The 21,830-nt window shown below is 37.8% G+C and overlaps 1 protein-coding gene across 1 annotated transcript in view; it reads right to left on the reverse strand.

Annotated features, from left to right (window-relative positions):
* Positions 1–21,830, reverse strand: part of TRIQK (triple QxxK/R motif containing) — a 138,978-nt gene that overhangs the window by 26,987 nt on the left and 90,161 nt on the right. Inside the window, exon 5 of the transcript XR_014952995.1 lies at positions 1–6,132. This exon is cut by the window's left edge and continues 26,987 nt beyond it. The gene's annotated coding sequence lies outside the window, so the exon portion shown is untranslated. The remainder of the gene's footprint in view (positions 6,133–21,830) is intronic.

Here is a 21,830-nt window from a genome sequence, read left to right on the forward strand (position 1 = left end):
CTGGCTTTCATTAACTGTAATGCTAGAAGCATTAAAAATTCAGAACAATAATTTCCGTTAAGTAATACACCGAAAGTGAACAAAGGTTTACCTACACTAATTACAGGGCAAGAATATATATATATATATATATATATATATATATATTTGTGTATAATGACTTGAAGATAAAGTCTTGACACACTTAATCTGCTCAAAATTAAAGGGACAGATTTATTAGTGCCACTAGAAATTGAAAATACCTATGTTTTAATGGAACTTATGGATTTATATCTTCCTAACTTTTATTCTGAGTTCTGTAAATAACAACAAAAATAATTTCAAGTGGCTCACATAACAAGACAGCATTAAAATATTCTGTTATGCATCTTAAAATGACAGAACAGAAAAAAATCACCACAAAAATTAATTTAAAAATGCTAAAATATCATCCCAGAAATCTCTGTGGTCTTAATTCCTAAAACTATTTCAGCATGTCTTTTAGCCCTTCCACAGAAAGCACAGCATTGTAGCACACAACTAATTATTGCCAAGAATGTCAGTAATAGAAGTGGATATGAAGGTTGAGATACAAGATACCAGAACATTGAAAGAACATCAACATCAACATAAACATCACATCAGCAGGCATGAACTCTGCTCAAGACTTTGGAACTACCAACCTGAACCATTCTCTCATCTTCTTCCTCTGTAAGTCTTTAGAGCATTTTACCCACTTGTCAGCTGAGACTGAGAACCACATTGTATAAAGTGATTTTTACATCTCTAAACAATTTTAAAAACCTACAACTTTAAAAAATGAATCTTTTTATGTGTTTTTTTATTCCTATATTTTACATGAGGATTCAAGTTCTGTGAAATTTCAAGACTTTATTCTGAAATAATCTGTCAATTTTTCATTCCAACTTCTACCTTCATGTATGGACTGGTCTGTTTATAACTATTGCCTTTAATCAGTTTTGTCATATTTTCAAATATACTTTCCACTTCCTGTTTTTTATTTCCCTGCTGGACAATAACATGTTCCTTCCCAGTTCTTTTTCCTATGAGGCAAACATACCAAGATCATCCAATCTCTTCTCATAAAAGTGATCCACCATTCCTCCCAACAACCATAATTCCAGTTTGAATTTAACCGTCTTAATATGGATGACCAGAATCTGCAAAAACTTCTCTGTATGCTCATAATACGTCTTTAGGGGGAGACACGCAGCTCAGCTGATTTATCTAAGGGCAGAGCTTGCCACTTTCTTGAAGTGTCTCTTGGATTTCTCAGACATATCCAGAAATCAGTGAGGGTATCTTGCTCCCTCTCCTCTGCCATTTCCTGCCATTGAGCTTATCAGAGAATTCCTCCTAGTTGCCCCTCCAAGTGACTGCCCTTGCACATTTTGCTATTGAATTACAGCTCTTTTCTGCTATTCCATTCCTCTAGGTAACACACATCTTCCTGCATTATGTTTCGATCTTCTCCATATTGACAAAACCTCCAATTTTGTCTCATTACCACACTGCCACTTTTTATGCCTTTGTCATTACTAAAGCTATTAAGGAAAGGTATGAGGGGAGGAAATAGTTACCAGAGGAAAAACCTGAGCACATAATTTACTGTGCCCACATGCATCTAACTACCTGTAGTGAAACAGAGTAGCTGTCTCCTATTTATCACAGCATACTGAGCAGCAAGTGTCTTGAGAGAAATAGGTACTGTGCTTAAGCTGCAAAAACACTCTTGCCCATGATGGTCATGACAATTGATTAGGTATCCTTAATCAGTCCCTAATGATCCCTCAAGAAACCACAGTAGCTCCTTCCAGCCTGATGATCCCCTTCAAGAAAGAGCCGTTGCATGATTATGTTGTCCTCATTCAGCTCTTTAGCTTTTTTCCTAAATTCTCTTCTAATCCCCATTCTCCCTATTGCAATTAGTAAATCCAGTGGAGCACTATGTGAGATGCCCTGCTGAAGTCCAAGCAGATTTGACTTACCCTACTTCTTAGATAAGTCAGTCAGAACCTGCAATTGCCCATATCCCAATTTCCTTTCTTAATATGGGTTTATACTTCCTACACTCTATCCATGCTCTCCACCTTGCAATTAATAAAAATAACAGCTATCAAACTCTTACTGTTTCATGTGTCATTGAAAATTAAGTTCATATTTACTCCTGATGCATAATGAAACTAAACTTTCCAGATTCTTATTTTACTTCAACTGTGGAGATTTCAGATTCTCTTCTTTTTCCTTTGGGTACCATGATTTTTATTGAATCTTGAACCTTGAAATATTTTTTATTACTGAATAATGATTCAATAATTAGCTCTTATTGAATAATTATTCATCTGTGTCCTTGGCAAAAAATAGGAAAACCAAAACATTTTGGGTCTGATCCATAGATAAATCTGAACCTCACCCCCCTGCAAAGAAGAATGGATTTCTTTCTGTTCTTTAGTTAGCTTTACTACCAATAGCTTTCTGCTTTTTCATAGAATCATAGAATACTATCATCTAGTCCAAACTTTCCTGGCCAACAAACAATCTAGACAACATGGCCCAGCATCCTATCCAGTGTTGGGGAACCCACCATTTCCTTAGGGAGATTATTCCAGTGGCTGATTGTTCTCATTGTGAAATATTTTCCCTTTTGTGTCCATCTAGAATCTCTGCACAATTAGAATCTCAGAATGTTTTGGGTTAGAAGGGACCTGAAAGATCATCCAGTTCCAAACCCACCTTGGCCAGGACACTTTCCACTACACCAGCTTCCTCAAAGCCACATCCAGCCTGGCCTTAAACATCCACAGCTTCTCCAGGGAATCTCTTCCAGTGCCTCACCACCCTCACAGTAAATAATTTCTTCCTAATATTTATGTTAAACTTACTGACAGCCACCACGTCCAGAAAGAACTGCACCAGGCAAACCTCTTATGTTTGGCTGGCTGTTTCAGCTGTGGCTGAAGTCTCCTTTAACAGCACAGCCCTACAGCTCCTGGCAACACTCAAGAAGCTGTTTGTCCATTCTGAATCTAAGTGTGATGATTACCATTATAACTGCCATGTGGAAAATAAGGTGTTTATTAGTCTTCTCAAAAACAAATTTATTCCAAATGTGCTATTTTGTGTGCTGTATTCTTTTTGAACAGTTTATTACACTGTTAGTATTTAAAGTCTTGCACTAACTTTATTTTTTTTCCATTTCCTTTGAGCAATTTTCCATCTACTCCTATGGATTGCCACATTCCAAGCTCAGGTTCTCTTTGACCAGGGTTCACATAAAAAGTTTCAGATTTCAGGTTTTCAGGTGAGTAAGAAATGTGCCCTGGCAGCCAGGAGTGCCAGCCTGGGGTGCATCAGGCACAGCATTGCCAGCTGAGCAAGGGAGGGGATTGTCCTGCTCTGCTCTGAACTGGGGCAGCCTCACCTCGAGTGTTGGGGGCAGTTTTGGTGACCACAACATAGAAAAGACATTGAACTATTAAGGAGTGTCCCAAGGAAGGCAGTGAAGATGGTGAAGGGCTTTGAGGGAAAGCCATGTGGGGAGTGGCTGAGGTGACTTGGCTTGTTCAGCTTGGCCAAGAAGAGAGCGAGAGGAGACCTCACTGCAGTCCTCAACATCTTCACAGGGGGAAGTGCAGGGACAGGCACTGATCCCTTCACTGTCATGACCAGTGACAGGACCTGAGGGAATGGCCTGAGTTTGTGTCAGGGGAGGTTTGGGTTGGATATCAGGAAAAAGTTCTTCATCCAGAGAGTGGCTGGGGACTGGAACAGGCTCCCTGGGTAAGTGGTCACAGCACCAAACCTAGAGAGTTCAAGCAGGGTTTGGACAACTCCTTCAGGCACTTGGTGTGATTCCTGGGGTGTCCTGCACAGAGCCAACAAGTTACACTCGATAATCCTTGTGGGTCCCTTTCAACTCAGGATATTCTGTGATTCTACATCTCCCTTATCTCTGGATTGTCTGCTTTCACAATCTGTATCAGGAAAATATATTTTTCAATTTATGGTCAAATATTTATTTCTCATAAAAGGCACACATTTTCATAGTCAAACAGACAATATACTGTATCCTTCCAGTTACTTAATCTGCTTAAATGCTCCTTTTCTTCTTAGTGTCCATTCTTTTACAACCCACCATTTCTTCATCGATGAATTCAAGAGACCTATATGCACATGAAAAGAGCTTTTATTTTTGAGCTGTAGACATGGCAGGAAGCTGTTGGGATTTTTTTTTCCTAGCTGGGATTGATCTACCAGCAAAATGGTTTTCTCATGTAACCATTCATCAAAGTATTTGCTGAAGAACTTTTGGTTTTGAATAAATTACCGCAACCCAATTTATTGTAAAACATCTCCACTTTTGATACTCAGTTCCATAGTCTGAAAAACAAATTCCTGTGATCAGAAGCTCTTTCTCTAAAGCCAGAATTTTTTTCCTCACATGAATAAGTTATTTGTCATTAGTATTGCCAGCAAACTAAATACATTAAAATAGCAGCTGAACATAAACAAGAAATAAAGTTTTAGTTGCAAAATTAAAAATATTGAAAATATTTACAAAAGCATTTTCTCAGATCTGATATTTTGTATTTATATCTTTTTGACCCAGCCAACATCCAGAGCACACTGATACTCAGAAAAAGTAATAAGAAAAAAGAAACAGCAGTAGCTAAAAATCCCAAGCATCTAGTCTTCAGGAGGAATGGTATTTTGAAGAAAAAGGCTGGAATTATAAACTATATTCTGTTTATTTTCTCTAAATGAATTGGACACATTTATAATAAAATAATGCAATTTTTTATCTGTTAAATTAATTTAGGTAAATTAATTATAAAACAATTATCTGAGGTTTTTATGTCATGCAGGAAGTGTCATTTATATGCCAGTTGTATGCAAAGAGAGAAAAGGTTGCCCTCTTAATTTATTTTAATGCATGCAACAGTGGAACACAATTTAATTGAAACAAAAGACAAGAGGATGAAAAGAATTTTTTTTCTTTTTTTTCCCCAGAAAAATCCAAAGCATTTGCATTCAAGGCCTTGAAGCATTTCCACATTATAAATTATATATTTATATGTAAATGGACTTCTGGCTTCTGTTCAGAATATTTGGCAAATTGAATGCTAGATTCTGCTGTCTTTATCTCCATTGAGTTGTGAACTATTCCCTGAATATTCCTATAGATTTCTAAAGCTTTGCATAACTTAAGCTACCATATGTAAGCTACATGTGAAGAGTTTTATGACAAAATGTGTGCATCTGTGAGCTTTCTACTCCCCATTTGAAAAATAGGGTCTCATACCTGCAAAGCTGAAGCAGTTGAACCTTGGGATCAAAACAAAAGGTTTAGACTCTTCTCTTAATATCAGAAAAATTTTCTCCATTGGCATCTCCTCCCTTCCATGTTGGCATGAGTTCATGATAGCTTAAAATCAGTCGTTTTTTAGGAAGAAATGGGAAAACAGAATAAAAGAAAAATCCTGTTGTACTTACAATAGTCCAGGGATTGACAAGGAATACCCTAATCACTGAGCAAAATCATGATCCCTCATACAAAGGAGACACAAGCAGGAGGGAAGAAAACTAATGCAGAGTATTCAACCAGGTCTTTGTTTTTCTTAGAAATCCCAGACTGAATCCAGGAAATCTTCTCTGAAGGAACCACTTCATATCTTCACAACTTGAAGGTCAATTAATTGTTTCCTGAGAAAATTATTTTGTCAGTGCAGTTCCTGAGGTGTTCCTAATTATGGGCTGTATTTCACAACCTTCCATAATGATCGTAGCACTCAATTCTGACTCCAGAAATTGACTTATCAAGTTAAAGGTGACTCATTAATAAGAGCTATAGCTTCAATACCAAGGAAGTGTAAGAAGACATATAGCAGAATACACTTTAACATACTTATTAAAAAAGGGAAAGTAATATATTACTGAATCTTTTATTGTTAGTGGACAAGAAGTCTGAGGAAATGACAATAATGTGGCAATATGAACAATAATGAACCTGATTGCTATTTTTAATAACTTACCTTTCCTAATTATTTCTTACCACAAATATTTAATAACATATTTATTTTGTTGATAATTGATGCATGTTTTCCTTATACTACTTCTCATGAAATTTTGTCGCTGTTTGGAAAAAAAAGAAAAAAAAAGAAAGAGAAAAATAAGGTTAGAAAACAATGGGATCTCCATCAAGAGATCCATCCAGAGTTTCTAAGGAAAAGCATTCCAGGTGAATGTTTGAACACAAAATGCCCCCTCCCCCCCCCCCCCCCAAGGCCTTTTTAAAGAGAACAATTCAGTGGTTTTCTCTTTGGAAAACATTTTAAGTACTGCAGTCAGAGACCTCATGCTGCCTTTTATTTGTCTGGGCTGGATTGTCTATCACTACATTTGTCTCCACCACACTACTGATAAAAAAGCAAAAGAATATTGTAGGATAGCATAGAAATATCCAAATAAGTTTAACAGTGGTATTAATTAAGCTTTATAGCATATTATCATGTACAGGATAGAGTCCCACACTCTTTCTGGAGCCTGGGCCACCTCAGCTCTGCCACCTCTACAGTACTTTGCGAGCTGAGCACCAAGTCCGCGGGAGCAAGAAGAGAGATGGAGGTACCAAGACATCATCTCCACCTAACAAGTTCTGATGTATGCCAAAAGTTGAAATTTTCCACGCCAAAGAAAAGAGATCTCCAGCAAAATTATTTCACAATTTGTTGATATAGATACAAAAATATGACACTAAATGATAGAGCTGATACTGCAACAATGATATGAGAAATGGGGAAAATGTTAGTTTGCTGTCACATAAAACTATTAAAGACAATATTTCACAAATACAAATCTGATAGAAAGTCTGTTGGTTTCCATATGTAGATTTTAGAACACTACTTTATAGAAAGCTTTGATCCAAAAAGCTACAAAACAAACATTCTTGGTTGGAGTCCCATAATATAATTTTACAGCAGAATTTAAGACAGTAGCTCTGCTTGTCAAAAGTTCCAAGGGAAAGGTGGAAGCTCCTGCTGATGACTTAAGATGAAAAATAAATTCTGATTTTAAAATAACATTTTTTATTTTGGAACAAGTATTTGCATACAAAATGGGGTTTGTCTCATTTGAGCAAAAAGCCTTTGCCTTGCAATAGAGAACAGGGGGTGGGCTGTGTCATGAAGCTCAGACAGTAAATCTGGAGCCATATTTTAGTACTGGGCTACCCACGAGCTCAGAGACACAGCTGATCTCCTTCAATCTGGAGTCCCTCCTGGAGTGTTAGTAAATAACTAACTGTTCCACTCAGGCAGGTGCTGTTACAAGGCAGATTATAATTACATCTACACTGTGGTTGCAAAATGAAAAACACAGTGCCTTGAAACCTTAAAATTCGAATGACTTCAGGTTCAACTAACTCTCTTTAAAATGTGGACTACAGCAAAACTAGAAAGCCCAATAAAACAAAGTATCACAGCCACCTAGTATAATTAAAGCGAGCCATGCAAAAGATTTACTGCTTAACTGGTATAATTCCCCCTGGATGGGAATACATCTGATCTGTAGCCAGCACTGCTACAAACACTGTTCCTCTCTCTGGAGTCCAAAATAAATACCTCTGTTGCATTTTGGGGGGTTACACTCTCCCGCAGGGCAGTAGGTCAGTGCCCTCTTCAGTGTGACACTAAACAGAAAAGGGGAAATAAGTGTCTATAAGAGTTTTGCTATTGACTTCATCTAAGCCAGGACTTCATTCCAAGTGTTTCACCCACTCTTAAATTTTAGTAACGCTTATCTTATCTATCCTAAGAAATTTACGTGGCAAAACAACATCTGACATGCATGTAAATCTAGAAACTTGGAATCCGGGGTGAAGGAAGACAAGTTCCCAAAAATTGGTTCCACATTCACTGAGATATGCTCAGCCTGCTATGGGAATCTCCAACATGTTAGTGCTGATCCTACCTTTCCTCAATATCAAGGGCAATGTCTCTTCAAATTTCTGCAGGAGAATGTGGCAACAGGCATGCAAAAATGAGTGAACTCTCCCTTTTTCTGCTATCCCTCCTAAATCACCTTTGTTTGCATAAAGGCAAAGTCTATTGAAATCAGTATACGCTTTTTCCTTTTGGATCAGGTCCATTATCTGTGTTTCTCCTGCTTCTTTCTCTTTTGGCTGAAATGTCACATCTCACTTAAGCATAGAAGGGTGGCCAACAGAAGAGATGGAGCCAGCTACAAGAGTGTCATGAGAATACATGAATGAGACATGTATATTCATAGAAAGATTCATTTTAAAACAGAGTAGCAGAGCGAAGACACATCAGTTGCTCTTGCACACTGATAATTTACACATTTTACACATTAGTACTTTGCTGTTCTACAGCAAAAATGTAGTTACTATAGCAACTGGTTTGTCATATGACCAGGATTCTATTTTTAATATCACTCAAAGGTACATATTAAGATGCATAATATACAGACTACTTATGGGGGCTGAAAACATATATATTAACATTTAAAACCTTAAAAAAGAGACAATCCTTGCTAATTGCTTTTACTATTTGCATTTTTTTTATTAGGCTACCTATCTAAAGACTCACAAAGAGTGATGGAATAAAACTGTCATTGCAGCTCCTAGTGAACTCATGCAGTTTTCTCCTTTGTGGCACAGGAGACCAGAGATATCTTGAGGTTCAGAGCTCCTGAGAGTTCCAGGGCACTGCCAAGGTCCAGATGGGTATTTCCAAGAGCTTTGGCTCCTGTACATCTTTACCACCAGCTTGTTGTCTTCTTTTCTACCTTTTTGGATCATGCTCCTGAGCAAGCTTATTTTTTGGATGACTTATGTTGAATGAATCAAGAAGATAACTTAAAGCATCAGTTTCTTTTCTCAGTCTGACATATAAATTGTTTCTGTAAAGATGTCATCCATCTGTAACAGACACAAATAAACCATCTCCCAGCATCAGAGAGCTCCTGGAGTCCCTTTCACAAGGTGTCTAGAATGACACCTTTCTCATTGCCGTTCAACAGAATTTATCAAATCATAGATTTTCAGTCCAGCGGTCAAAATGAGTGTAGAAAGGGATGTTTAGAGAAAAAATAATTTTAGAAAAGGGGTGGGAGTGGGTTGTACAATTTTTCTTCTTGTCTCATTTGACTTTAACACTGACAAATTTTTGTGGTGTGGGTGTGGGGAGGACTCTTACTGAATTTGAAACTCCCATTCTGGGACCAGAATACCCATATAATCATTTACTGGAGCAGCCAGGGAATATACTCGCAGCAGAGCTTCTCAAGTTGCACCACTTTACAGTTTGTTTTGGAGGCCAATGCAAAGCACTCCTATTGCTCTATTGAGCCTTAAACTACTTAAGATTGTAGCTGGTTAGGGAGGGGGAGGGCTCCCAATTCAAATTATTTCAACCTTTTTACTCCCTGTGGAGACTTAACATGCTGTCAGGCCTCCTCTGACTTCAGCTGACGGCAAACTTAGATGGTTTCTACTCCAATATAAGGTTTTAACCTTACAGATCCCTTAACACACAACTCCATCTATACCATGCCCTATAGCCTTCAGCAAAGTTGGCCACGTTGCAATTCTGAACTCTCAAAGGTAACCTTGAAGAATAACTCAGGTTCTTTCATGCTATGGGAGGCTTACAGGAATCAGTCTGCATGTCACTGACTTATGGGTAGCAGAGAGAGGCGACAGATGCAGAGCTGCCAGAAGTCAGGAAGGAGTACTTGTGATATTGCTCCTCCATGTCTGAGTCCAGAGAATTAGGTCAGTTCTCAACATCCTGCAGGAAAAAAGTGCATCTGTCTCTCAGCATGCTCATGTCATCCATGGAGCCTTCAGTTTGTGGTTGAAGATGCTGATGATATTCTCTGGTTGTGTGACTGTGTTGCCGCTTGTCTGTTGTGGCTACAGTTATTCTCACATTGACCCAAACTTGAGAACCAAAGGAAAGTGTCTCTCTCCTGGTGTCATATTGCTGCAACAAGTGGCTTCTAGGGTGCCCATCGGTACTTTTCACATGAAAAGACATGCAAACAGCCTATGCAAAGAGCCCAAATAAAATCATCCCCTTGCCTGACTTAAAAAGAATGGTCCAAAAGCCAGTATTTCAAATGGTTTGGGATTACAAGGAGCGTGCAGTTAAAGAAGGTTTGTCTATTCAGTAGCTAAATGGTTTTGACAAGTGAAAAAGACCTTGCATTAGATGGCAGCTCTGATATCTTGGCATGAGGAATTTGTATGCAATTATTTGTGCAGGAGAGAATCATGAAGAACGCCTTATATAAATCCCAGTAAATAAATCAAAACTGCTATCGCATGCAGCTCTGTTTCCATTACTTTGCTATTATCATGGTATACAACAGAAAGCTCCATTATCTATTTACATCAACACTCTCACAGGCCAGAATGCTTTTTTGCTTTCTGTTGCCATTATTGTTGTATTATGTGTGGCAATGCCATAGCAACCCAAGATAACACAAGTAGTGTAGGGCAACAGTGTAATATTTTCTGGCTTTTGTTTTGAATGAAACAGAACACAGCTACCCACTCTATGCAAGCTATACACAAATACCAAAGATTTAGCAAAATAAGTAGCAATTAGCAAACCAACAGTACTTACTGCAAGCCAGCATTTGTCTCCCTTGTGTTCTAAAGGCTTTAAATCCCTGGAGGGTATCCTTACAGCATCTCAAAGGACTGAGCAACACACATAGCAGTGTAGTTCTAGTGCACACAGGTTTGGTGTATGTCACTACCCACTGAAACATGTTTGATCTAATTGAACATACCTATGAGACATTTAGGCATCCATGTTGTGTCTGTCCCATCTGAACTGTGTCAGGTCTTGAATTAATAGGCTAAAGGCTGAGGAGACCTTAGGATATGTTTATTTGGCAACCACCACAGCACTGTTTGTAATAGAACTTGTTGAGAATAAATAATCAATATATGCAGGCAGAGTGAAATGACATTTTTAGTCTCCTGAGACAATGAGTTCAGAGTGCCTTCTCTGAAACATGCACTGATTACTATGCCATGACCTTGTGTGAATAATGTGTTTGGGCAATCAGGCACAGGAAAGTATAGAGAGTATGATCAGCCAAAGTACCAAACATCTCCTGCTTGTTTAGCTTGTGCCCTGAAATCTCTCTCATACCCTGGGGATGATTTAATCAGAACTCAGCTTTTCAAGATATTGGGACATTCACCATAGTTTGTCCATTGCTAGTGGTTTAGTTTTGTGTCTTCTATATAAAAAAATGACACACAAGCCAGTTCACACAAGTAATACACACTCATGTAGTAGGTCACTTTGCATTAATTTGACTGCTTTTTTTCCCCTTCATCATTAGAAGGTTTTTTTCTTGTGCTCAATTAACTTAGTTACACTGGATGAGGACCAGATGAAAACCATTTTACAAACTCTGACCTCTAGATGCTATGCACAAAAACTAGACATTTAAAAATATTTAATATTTTATAAGCACCAATAAAAATAATCTTACTGCCAATGAACAGTGTTAAAACTAATTATAATAATTCTAATAACCATTAGAATTAGTATTAAGCATTGTTAAGGTTGCCTTAGGTAGCTACTGAGCCAATGTTCAGATATTTGGGTGGAAGCAAGCATATTTGGACAAAAAGGTAATGACTGAAACAGATTCTTAACCCAAAATACAGAAGTATGCAAATACCCTCAGGAACCTAACTTACATGGATGTCAAAGCTCTTCTGACCTCTGTGTGTAGGAATGCATGAGGATGAAAGAGAAAGAAATATTTTGGAGGCAGATAAAGCAGATTTTGTTAGTGCCAGAATTAGGATTGCAGTGAGCCTCAATGGAAAAGCCCATCTGGAGCAAAGGGTGATGTCTTGGATAGGCTTAAAGATACAGATAAGAGAAGGCAAAGTAAAACCCCTAAAAAGTCTGGAGTAATTTGATCTTCCTGTGTCCATGGAACAGGGTATTGACATTTTCTTGTAAGTAGAAATAAATGTACATACCTGACTAATATGACTTTTTTTCCTTAACTGGTGTGATCTGTAAAGTGTTCAAACTACTGGATAGTTTCTTGGGTAAAGAATGGAAATACACTTTATAAATATAGTTGAGTCACAAAATTGTTTCACAACCATTTAAAAAGTGCTCATTTTTATAGTGCAGGTGAAGCCAGAGTTAATTAGCATTAGTCACTGGAGAGAGCAGTAACTCACCTATTATTTTTTTTTTTTTTGCTTTGACTAAATGGATTGCAGTTACTCTCCCAGTAATACTGTGATAACAAAGTTTAATACATAGAGAAAGTATTATTAACAGCATCAACAATGTATCATGGGAGAGTAGTAATTAAAGGACAAACTGAGTTAAGCTTTTTTGTTCAAATCTGGAAAAAAAAAATTCTCCTAATAAAGACAGGTACTTTCAACATGGTTTTCATGGTTTTCTTTCAACCCCAAAAGACTGCAAAGATTAAAACCAAGAAATCTTAAATAAGCATTAAATATTTTTATAATTACATACATTTGTATTATTTTATACAGATGTTTACAATTGGGAAGGCAACATTAGAACAACCACTTCTACATATAAGCAAGCAAGGCCACATGTTCAGGAAACTGAATAAAACTTATTTATTGTCCCTGTAGGTTTGAGGTTTAAGGAATTTTTCCTGTTGTTTTGCTTTTTAATTCTGGTATTTCATCTTAATACGTGTTGTTAGCAGAGGTTAAAAATATTGTTGTTCCATCCCATCAAGTGTTAATAATACTATTAAAAAACTGGATATCAAACATTGCTGATAAGATCCCAATAGTCATGGAAATGGCTAAATCATTTCATAGCAGCTCTGTATGGACACTGCAAGTACAAGGCTGTACAAAATCCAGGGTTTTCATTATTGTCCCTAGAAAAAAGTGAGTAATACCACCACTGTCCTCCAGGTCAAGTTGGAAGGTGAAAATTGTTTTGCAGTTATCATAACTGAATTTTAATATGTCATGAAAAGATAGGTTGCTCTATTTAGCTCAATGTGCAGAACAAGTCTCTCAAAAATGTTGCTGTAGGTAAAAGCTCAAATCTACAGGATACAAAGTGCTTTAGATTTATAACTATTTTGCACTATATAGCATTTTTTTTTTTTCCTAAGGACTATGTTAGAGAGACATGCTGTAAAAATCCAGAGATGCTGCCAGCAATTAGGCAGTTGGGTGACCTAGAAATCTTCTCCGTTACACTTGTGTTTGCTTGCCAGTTCTTCATGTTCTGTCCTGAAAGAGTGTTTTGTTTTTGTTTACACAGCTCTTGTAGGCAGAATGAGTAAACCCTTTTTTTCTGCATTTGCCAGGTTTCACTGATAGTATTTCACTGAAGTATTGGCTTCTCCATAGGGATGGGCATCTCAGAATATTTGGGTTGACTAGAAATCAATTTTCATGTCACCTAAAAGGAAATACTTTTTTAGAGCTGAAAGTATTTGGAACTATCAGTCAGGTAAAGCTGATGATGAAGTTTACATGTGGTTTAGAAAAGAGATCTAGATGTAAACCTTAGTTAATCTGAGTCAGGATCAGTAGGGTACCTGCTAAAAGGAAATTCCCTGTGGAAAAAAAACAGCTTTCCCAAAAATATCCTGAATTTACCATCTCCCTCATTCCTTTTACCACTACCTTTTCACTGTAGGTGTTATGTCTGTTCTGCTGAGATATTTATAATCTCCCCATTCAAAGCCTTTCTTTGGGCTGAGCATGGAAACAAGGCAATAGGAGCTCTCAAAGGAGAAGCAATTTTATTTGCTGCCTGAAATATTTTGGCAGAGACTCATTAAGCATGCATGGGAAGAGCTTAGGCAACTGCCTGAGATGTTTGTGATATCTTCTGCTCAAACTGTCCAAGTATGTGGTCCACACTGGAGACAACAGTTCAAAATGTAATTATTTATCTTGCTTCTTGGAAGAGCAAAGATTAAAATTGGACATTTTTGACATATGGAGCACTTTTTCACTTGCCATTGCCTGAAATGAAAAAATTTCATATCACTTCTTATAGATACTGTCCACTATTGAACAGTTTTAGACATTTTCATCTCCAAAATGCTCTGAACTTCATTCTCTGCTCTGAAAACTTCTGCAAGTTTGAGAACAAATGAAAATAAGCTATTTCACATTTTTGAAGTGGAATCGATTTTATTTTGTAGCAGATTAAAATTAAATACCCTAAAGATAGTACTTCGTTTGCCACAAACAACCTACACTACTATATTCAAGCCACTGAGTCTATTTCTCTGTGTTCCTATAGATAGTAAAAGATACTTCTATATTTGCCAACTGCAGTGCTTTGTGCATATAGTTAGCTATCATCTCACAGTTCTTCTGAAATCCATGAAGACCTGGAAAGACACTGACTGCATAAATGCTAACTCTTCATCTCCTTTTGCATCCATTTTCAAAATGCACACAATCCATATCCAAAAAACTTAAGGCTGGAAACAGGACATGCTCTAGGCACTAGTTTTACAGGAACTTGTAAGTGGGCCATGAATTTTACAGCATGTAAGCAGAAGCCTGCAAATACCAGGTAAACACTCGCTCAGTTTAAGACCAAAATATTTTTTTTATTTCCAGATGCAATCTTTCACACTGCTGTGTGTACCTCCAAGAGACATGAGTACAAGTCCTGCACCCAGCACAATTGACACTTCCCTCACACTGCAGTCATCCATCCATCCATCCATCCATCCATCCATCCATCCATCCATCCATCCCTCCCTCCCTACTAGCAGGGCCCAACCTGTGCAAGCTGCCTTCTTCCACACAAGAGATGTGCTCTGCTTTGAAGCAGTTCATCACCTGGATAAATAATGCAGCTGTTTGTTTTGACAGCTAAAAAAACCATCACTGTATCACTGACACGCCACTGAAGATGTCAGAAGCCAGGCCATTTCACCGTGCTCAAGTGCTTTTCCTTTTATTGCCAGGCCTATAACGAGATTATTGAAATGATTCAACAATAGTCAAGCTGCAGTTATAGATACTTGTTGAAAGTAAATAATAAAAGCATTTTATCAGAATTGCTGTCATTTTCCTGTTGAGGGATACATCTGTTTCATAAGTACATTTTTATGTGTGCCTGCCTTATGTGAACCTGCTCTAATTTAGTTACACTGATAGGTACAGTTGTAGCTTTCTTTCTAACAATATTAACAGATGAATAGGGCAGTCATTTTCAGACAGCAATTTGCCATGGCTACAGTCAAAGTGGATTGGATTGAAACTGCAACCTAGCAAGAACTAGGATTTTATTGTTGTTGTTGCTGTTACTTTGCTGTTAGGTTGGCTTTTTCCTTTTAATTTTTTTTTTCCTTCTTTTTTTTTTTTCTTTTTAAGCAGGCTACTTGTTTGGAATGCATTTTAGACAAAAATCCATTGCAAGAAAAACTAAATGGGGATAAAAAACATTCTTCTGAGAACACCAGTGGTAAAGTGCAGTCTCCAGATACGAAAAGGTACAGCCAGCATCACCCTTTTTAGTCCCGAATAATGTCCAGAAATGCAAATCCTGATCACCCAATGTAGCTGTCCAAAAGACATTCAAACAGTCAGGGACATTCTTAGAAGATGACAGCTAAGGAGAACTGCAAAACAAGTGGATGCAACATTGTATTTCTGAGGAGAGGAAATACCTGTACTTGGAGATATAAAGAAAACATCTGCAGTTTTGAAAAGCAAGTGCTTTTGTACTCAGCTATCCACTTGATAAGTCTGGGCACTGTTGTTCAAAGTAGCAATTCCACAAACCCTGCCCAAGTATGTAGAGGCAACTAGCCTCCTACCCATAAGCACTTTCCACCTTTGCTGCCAAGAATCAACTTGACCACTTTCAGCCAGTTTTAACTGACAATAGTCTGAAACCTATGATGCTCCACCCAGAAGTCAGTGACCTTAAAGGGAAAAGACACCTGAACCAACATCCCCTACCTAAAGAAGTGGGGTTCAAGATCATAGGTTCCCCTTTTTTCTTGACTTCCTGACTAACTAGCCAAAACACTGCCAAGTGCCCTGAGCACTGGTGGCCTGGGGCTGCTAGGATCTCTTACTACTACTTCATAGATCCTTTAAGCACCAAACCTGTGGTCCTGCAAACATAAAGATAACTTTGTCTAATTCCATGTTTATGTACTACAGGTTTTCAGACCTATCCCTTCCAGGAAAAGTAGGGAAGTACCTTGTTCTTTGAACACTCACAAGGAAAGCCCCACGGAGCTTTTCTCCCAGTACTTTCCTCACAGTAAGCTTGTCAGGGAAGATGTTTCACTGAAGTCTTTACCAACACACATTATTCCATCATGCAATGTTGCATCAGACAGCAGCAACTACCTTGCATCTATTTCCAATAGTAAACAAGGCAATGGGTGATAATGAGCAGCTCCAGATCATCAGCATTTCCTCTTCAGTGAGGGTATGGTTAAGTGCCCTGCCCCACCACCCCACCCCTGCTGTGTGATGAGGCACAAGGAGAAAGATGGGCAGAAAGAAAACTATTTTTTTGTTAAACAAACAATTATTTCCTCCTGAGTTCAGAGGCTCTAAAGGCTAAATTTATTGGAAATTAAAATGAGCCAATAAACAGTAAGATAAAACAAACACTGAATTAACAGCTTTTCTGCATACAAATTTCCACTGCTATGAGTTTACAGACATCAATGTTTTACTTAAGTTACTTCTCTCTAATTTTCTAGATGTTTATTTTTAGCTAGCAAAATCTGTGTAGTGGGGAATTCTGTTGAAGCCCTCTTTCCTTTAATTTGCAAGAAAAGAAGAACAAGAGCCCAGTCAGCCTCCAGAGACAGTGGATTCTGAACAATATTGCAACTTGGCAATAATGAAATCCTTTCATCCTCTTTAATGTTTGCACCTGACAGTTAAATTCAGAAACTCTCAATTACTGGAACCTAGAAATATCAAAGTGTGCTTCAATATTGATTGCTACTACCACTCCAAGAATATCTATTTGAAGAAACATGAGCATAGGCTGCCCATCTCCTCCTCTGCATTCAAGAGATATGGGACAGTAAAACCTTACAGGGTGAAGGAAATTGCATCATTGCAAAACCAGCTTTGACTGTGTCAGAAAAGTTTATCAACTTTTATTTTTCAATACCCTTTGTTTTGCTTAGAAAAATACTGCTTTCCCTTACATTTATCTCTGTCCTCTTCTCCTTTTAAATAATTTCAGAAAGAGAAGGTTAATCAATCAACAACCCTGAAGGATCATTTAAGTCAAAGGTTACCTTCAGGGGTATTTTCCTTAAATTTATTTATATAAAAATATGCAATGAAAACAAGTGATCTATTCCACAACAGAGAGGGAGAGCTGCAGCTGAGCATGAGCTCAGAGACCTGGCATGATGCACACACTAGAGAAAACCCCCACGACAAACCCCACTCCAGAGTATGGAGGAAGAAAGGAGCTCCTCCCTGCTCCTGGGAGTCCTGCCTCTGCTTGACTTCACAGGAGCTGGCAGGAGCACTGATGGGAGCTTCCACAGAGCCAGAACCTCTCCCCAGGATATGAGAATCAGCACAGCACTGTTAAACACATCCTGAAAATCTGCCATGTCTCATGAAAAAAAATTGGAGGTGGTTTCCCCTTCTCCTCTGCAGAGAGGGAAGCTCCTCACACTGTTTGTATTACATCCAAATATCTTCTTCAAACAAAATATTTCCCTTGTGAAGCAGCGCAGCCAAAAACCTGGAGGAAACCTTGGTACAACTTTTCCTCTGAGATGACAGTCCTTACTGGGTAAAAAAGAGCATAATTCTATGACAGGGGGAGACATTGACATGAGCAATGTGGGGTGTTAGATTAAGAAAGGGAAAATATAGTTGAAATGCTATTATTTCTAATGTAAAAGCTGATCTCTTTGCTTGTTGGCTTTTTTTAAAGGACTGAAGACATGCTTGAATTTTTTTACGCATACATATGTATAGATAAATAGTTAATTTATACAAATATGTGTGTTAGGCATTAAAAGCCTAATGGTGGAAGTTTGTTTATTTTACCTAGAACAAATAGATAAAAATCCTTGGGGATAGGGCATTTTTCTTCTCAGTCATACAAGGACCATAAGCATAAGGAATCCTGGATAATATCAGAGGTTCTTGGACAGCATGGTTGCATAAAAGGTAGGCTACCTTTCTTGTCCCATTGCATTATTTGATATCTCTTGTGTTGATAAAGATACGCCCATCTTTTTCTTTCTAGTTACTTCTCAAAGATTTGCAGCTCTTGCATTTAAAAAGAAAATTTCAGTAAGTTAATAAAGATAATTTGCTGTGCTTTAGAAACACAACTTAATTGGGGTCTCTGTTTACAGTTGTTGTACTTTTCTAACTAAAGTGTTCACACTGAAAAGACAAACTTTGAAGCTTTCCACCTTTCTACTAAGTCACCTGGCCTGTGAGCTGGGGAACCAGCAAATTCTTTTGTCCTAAACATTACTTCCCATCAACCCACACTGACATTCACATCTACCACAGATCTTCCAACTATACCTTCAGTTCCTCCTTCAAGTCCTCCCACTTGCCAGGTCTCATTCCTATCAGACGGACAAATCAGTAGTAGCTTGTGTGGTGGCTTTTTGTGGAACAGGCATCCAGCAGTATGTGAGGAAAACACATCTGTTTCTCCACTGGTGCAGCTACACAGCACACAGCTGCTGGGCTCATGCTGCCGACACACTCTCAGTTGAGGAATTGATTTTGGCTACCCTCTTCTATCCACAGTAAATTTTCATTGATTCGGTACATTCACATCTTTGAAGTCAGTTTTGGTAGAAAGTGGCAAATGGGCTCAAAAAAAATAGGAGACATGAGAGGACTAAGATTTTGTGATTGCTTAAATCTCTTCACATGGAGCTAAAAATGTCTACTCTCAAAAAAGTCTTATAAAATATATTTTATCCACCAAACATTCCATGCAACTGGTTAATGTGCCACAAGGAACAGAAAACCTGGAAAAAGACTACTTTTCTTGGGCCCAGAGTATATTTTTTTCATTTTAACATTAAACAAAAAAGCCAGTCATATGTAGGTTAATAAAGTGAACACAAGGGAGATGTACCTCTAAATTGGAGCCAGACGGTGAATAACAGAGCAGGAATGTACTTAAACCTCGGTACCAGCTCGTGACAAGGTCTGCTCTCTGTCTTAGCCTGTGGATTTTGGAAAAAAGCTTCAGGAGCTAAGAGAAAAACTTTCAAGCTGACAAATACTCCTTGGCTGGAAAAGGCTCCTGTTTTAATTCAGCACAGATGTGACTTTTAATGAAAGCATTATGGCTTTGCAGCTGCATGGATGATACAAACCTTTTTAAAGGAATAAATGACTCAAAATGCTTTATTTTCACTGCACTATTATGCTTGACCTTTGCTGGGGTACAATCCTAAAACCAGCTACAACGCTGTTTATGCTTACCTGTCTCTTACCCAGCCTAATCTTGGGAGAAATGGGGCAGCCTGACTCCTGCTAGATGAGAAAAGAGAACAGCCCCTACCTCCCGTGTGGGATTTAACACTTTGCAGGATTAGGTGTCTGGTGAGTATAGACACCAAAGGTAAACAAAAAGGGAAAAATCTAAATGCACCAGACAGGGAACTGCAAAGAAATACTGGGTCACATTAGCACAGAGCCACTAGATAACTGAAAACTAGGTCAATGTGAGGAACACTGGGAGCTTTTGCTACAGCAGTCATTCTCCAGAAATTAAGCTGGATCCAAGGGCTGGCTATTTGGCTCGTATTCAGACACCTGCTTCACACAGACACAGGGGTAAATTGTAAACCTAATTTCTTCCCTTTGTTTCATGTCTTAATTCTGCTGGGCAAGAGACAAGACAGACACCTGTGTAATAAGCCTCTTTTTTTATTTAGTCAGGTAGCATCTATATCTCACCTAGCTTCTGTCTGATTAGAGTCCAGTAGTTTCTTTCCATGCAGCAGCATCTCTGGGGGTAATTAACCGCACACACCTTACAACAGGATAAATCAGCTCCTAGAGAGAGGCTGACTCTTTCCTCCTCTAGAAGCTCAGACCAGACAGCTTTCAGATAGCCATTAAGGTGCAGCAAATCCCACCCTTATTATATACAACCCCACTGAGTAATTAAAAAAATAATACTGAAGTCAAGCATATCTTTTCCATCTCACAGAACAAGCACTGTTGCTCTGAACATACAATCTAAAGTTAATTTTAGGTAAAACCTTTCAGTCCATCTTATTTCCTGCTACTGTTTCTGTATATTTATTTCAGATTTATTCCCCTACGAGGAAGGAGAAATCAACCCCCTGTGGTCAACATTTTCTTTCACCCAAAATGCCCTATATTGACATGGCACTAGTCTGGCCCTGATTCAGCAGAGCACTTATCCATTTATTTAAAGACTGCTGAATCAAGGCCAGAGGTACCATCCTGTGCTCAGCAGTGAACTAATAAGCCAAATATTGTGGAGTCAAGTTCAACATGCAGAAAAATTCACATTTATCAACTTGGATTCCTGGAAGTCTCTACATTTCTGCAAAAAATTTGGACTTTCACTGATTATACTCCCTGTACTGGAGGTGCAATATGTTTTATCTTCTTACCTACTTAGTAAAATTTTAAAAGTATTTACCAATGCTCCTGTAAATCATTGGTACAACAGCCTCCAATAATTGACCCATAACATGTGTATAATAAGAAGACCATATGGAAATAAAGAAAGCATTGTAAGATATCAGTTCATTTCCTAGGATAGCTAGAAAAGGAAATAAGGAAACCCTGGACAGCTGATGAGAGAGCCTAAACAATTCTGTTTAAAGGGAGAAACTTTAAAGTTATTATTCTTTAGCAAATCATCCTGAATGAATTTCATCATTCTTGATTCAAATGTGTTTTTTTTGACACTTTAATTATAAAGAAACCATTCCTGAACCATGCAATATGAACAGAGATGACATAAGTTTAAGTAAAATGCTATTACCAGCTCATTTTGCAAAATTCACAGCCTCATTCAAATTAAACAGCACTTCTCTACAACAGATGAAATGAATATTACAAAAATGAAATTGTATGCTTGGGTTCAGGAATATTTTAACTATTTTATACTTTCTATACATATGCATGTGTGCGTATCTGTGGTTGTCAAGAATGGTATGCTGGCAACTTGCAGTTTAATAAGTATATTTTTTTCCCCTCAGTAAGATACACTCTTATGTTCTTGGGAATTAGAAACATTCACTACAGCAATATAATGAAGCAATGTTCATTAAAACAGGATATGTAGGTAATACATTTCTATTATCACATTACAGCATCCACTTAACTAAAATACAGACGACTCTATGAATTCACCTAATTTTTTTTTTGTATTCTCCTGCTCCTCATTTATTATTGTGCTACCACATTTATACACATTTGGACAAATTTGCTCCAGAATAAAGCACAACCAATCTGCACATTACAAAGTTTACCTCTCACCACTTGTCTTTTTTTTTCTTTCTCTTCCCTCTTCTAGTCACAAATCATTTTCACAAGCTCTGACTAATTAGTTGTCAATTTCCTCCCCATTTTAAATTTAACAAAAAACCAAAGTTGAGCTAAATTTATTTTTCTTTTAAAAATACATGCTTCTGAATAATGCAGGGTAAGCAGTTACTTCAGGTATTACATAATACTCTAGTTCAATTGATAACATTTTCAGCCTGTAAATCAGTTTCTAAATTTGCATGACAAGAACAGTTCGTATGACATTTAAGCTAGTGAC

This window comes from Lonchura striata, chromosome 2 (assembly GCF_050655825.1).
Source record: "Lonchura striata isolate lonStrDom1 chromosome 2, ASM5065582v1, whole genome shotgun sequence".
In the NCBI taxonomy this organism is placed as follows: Eukaryota; Metazoa; Chordata; class Aves; order Passeriformes; family Estrildidae; genus Lonchura; species Lonchura striata.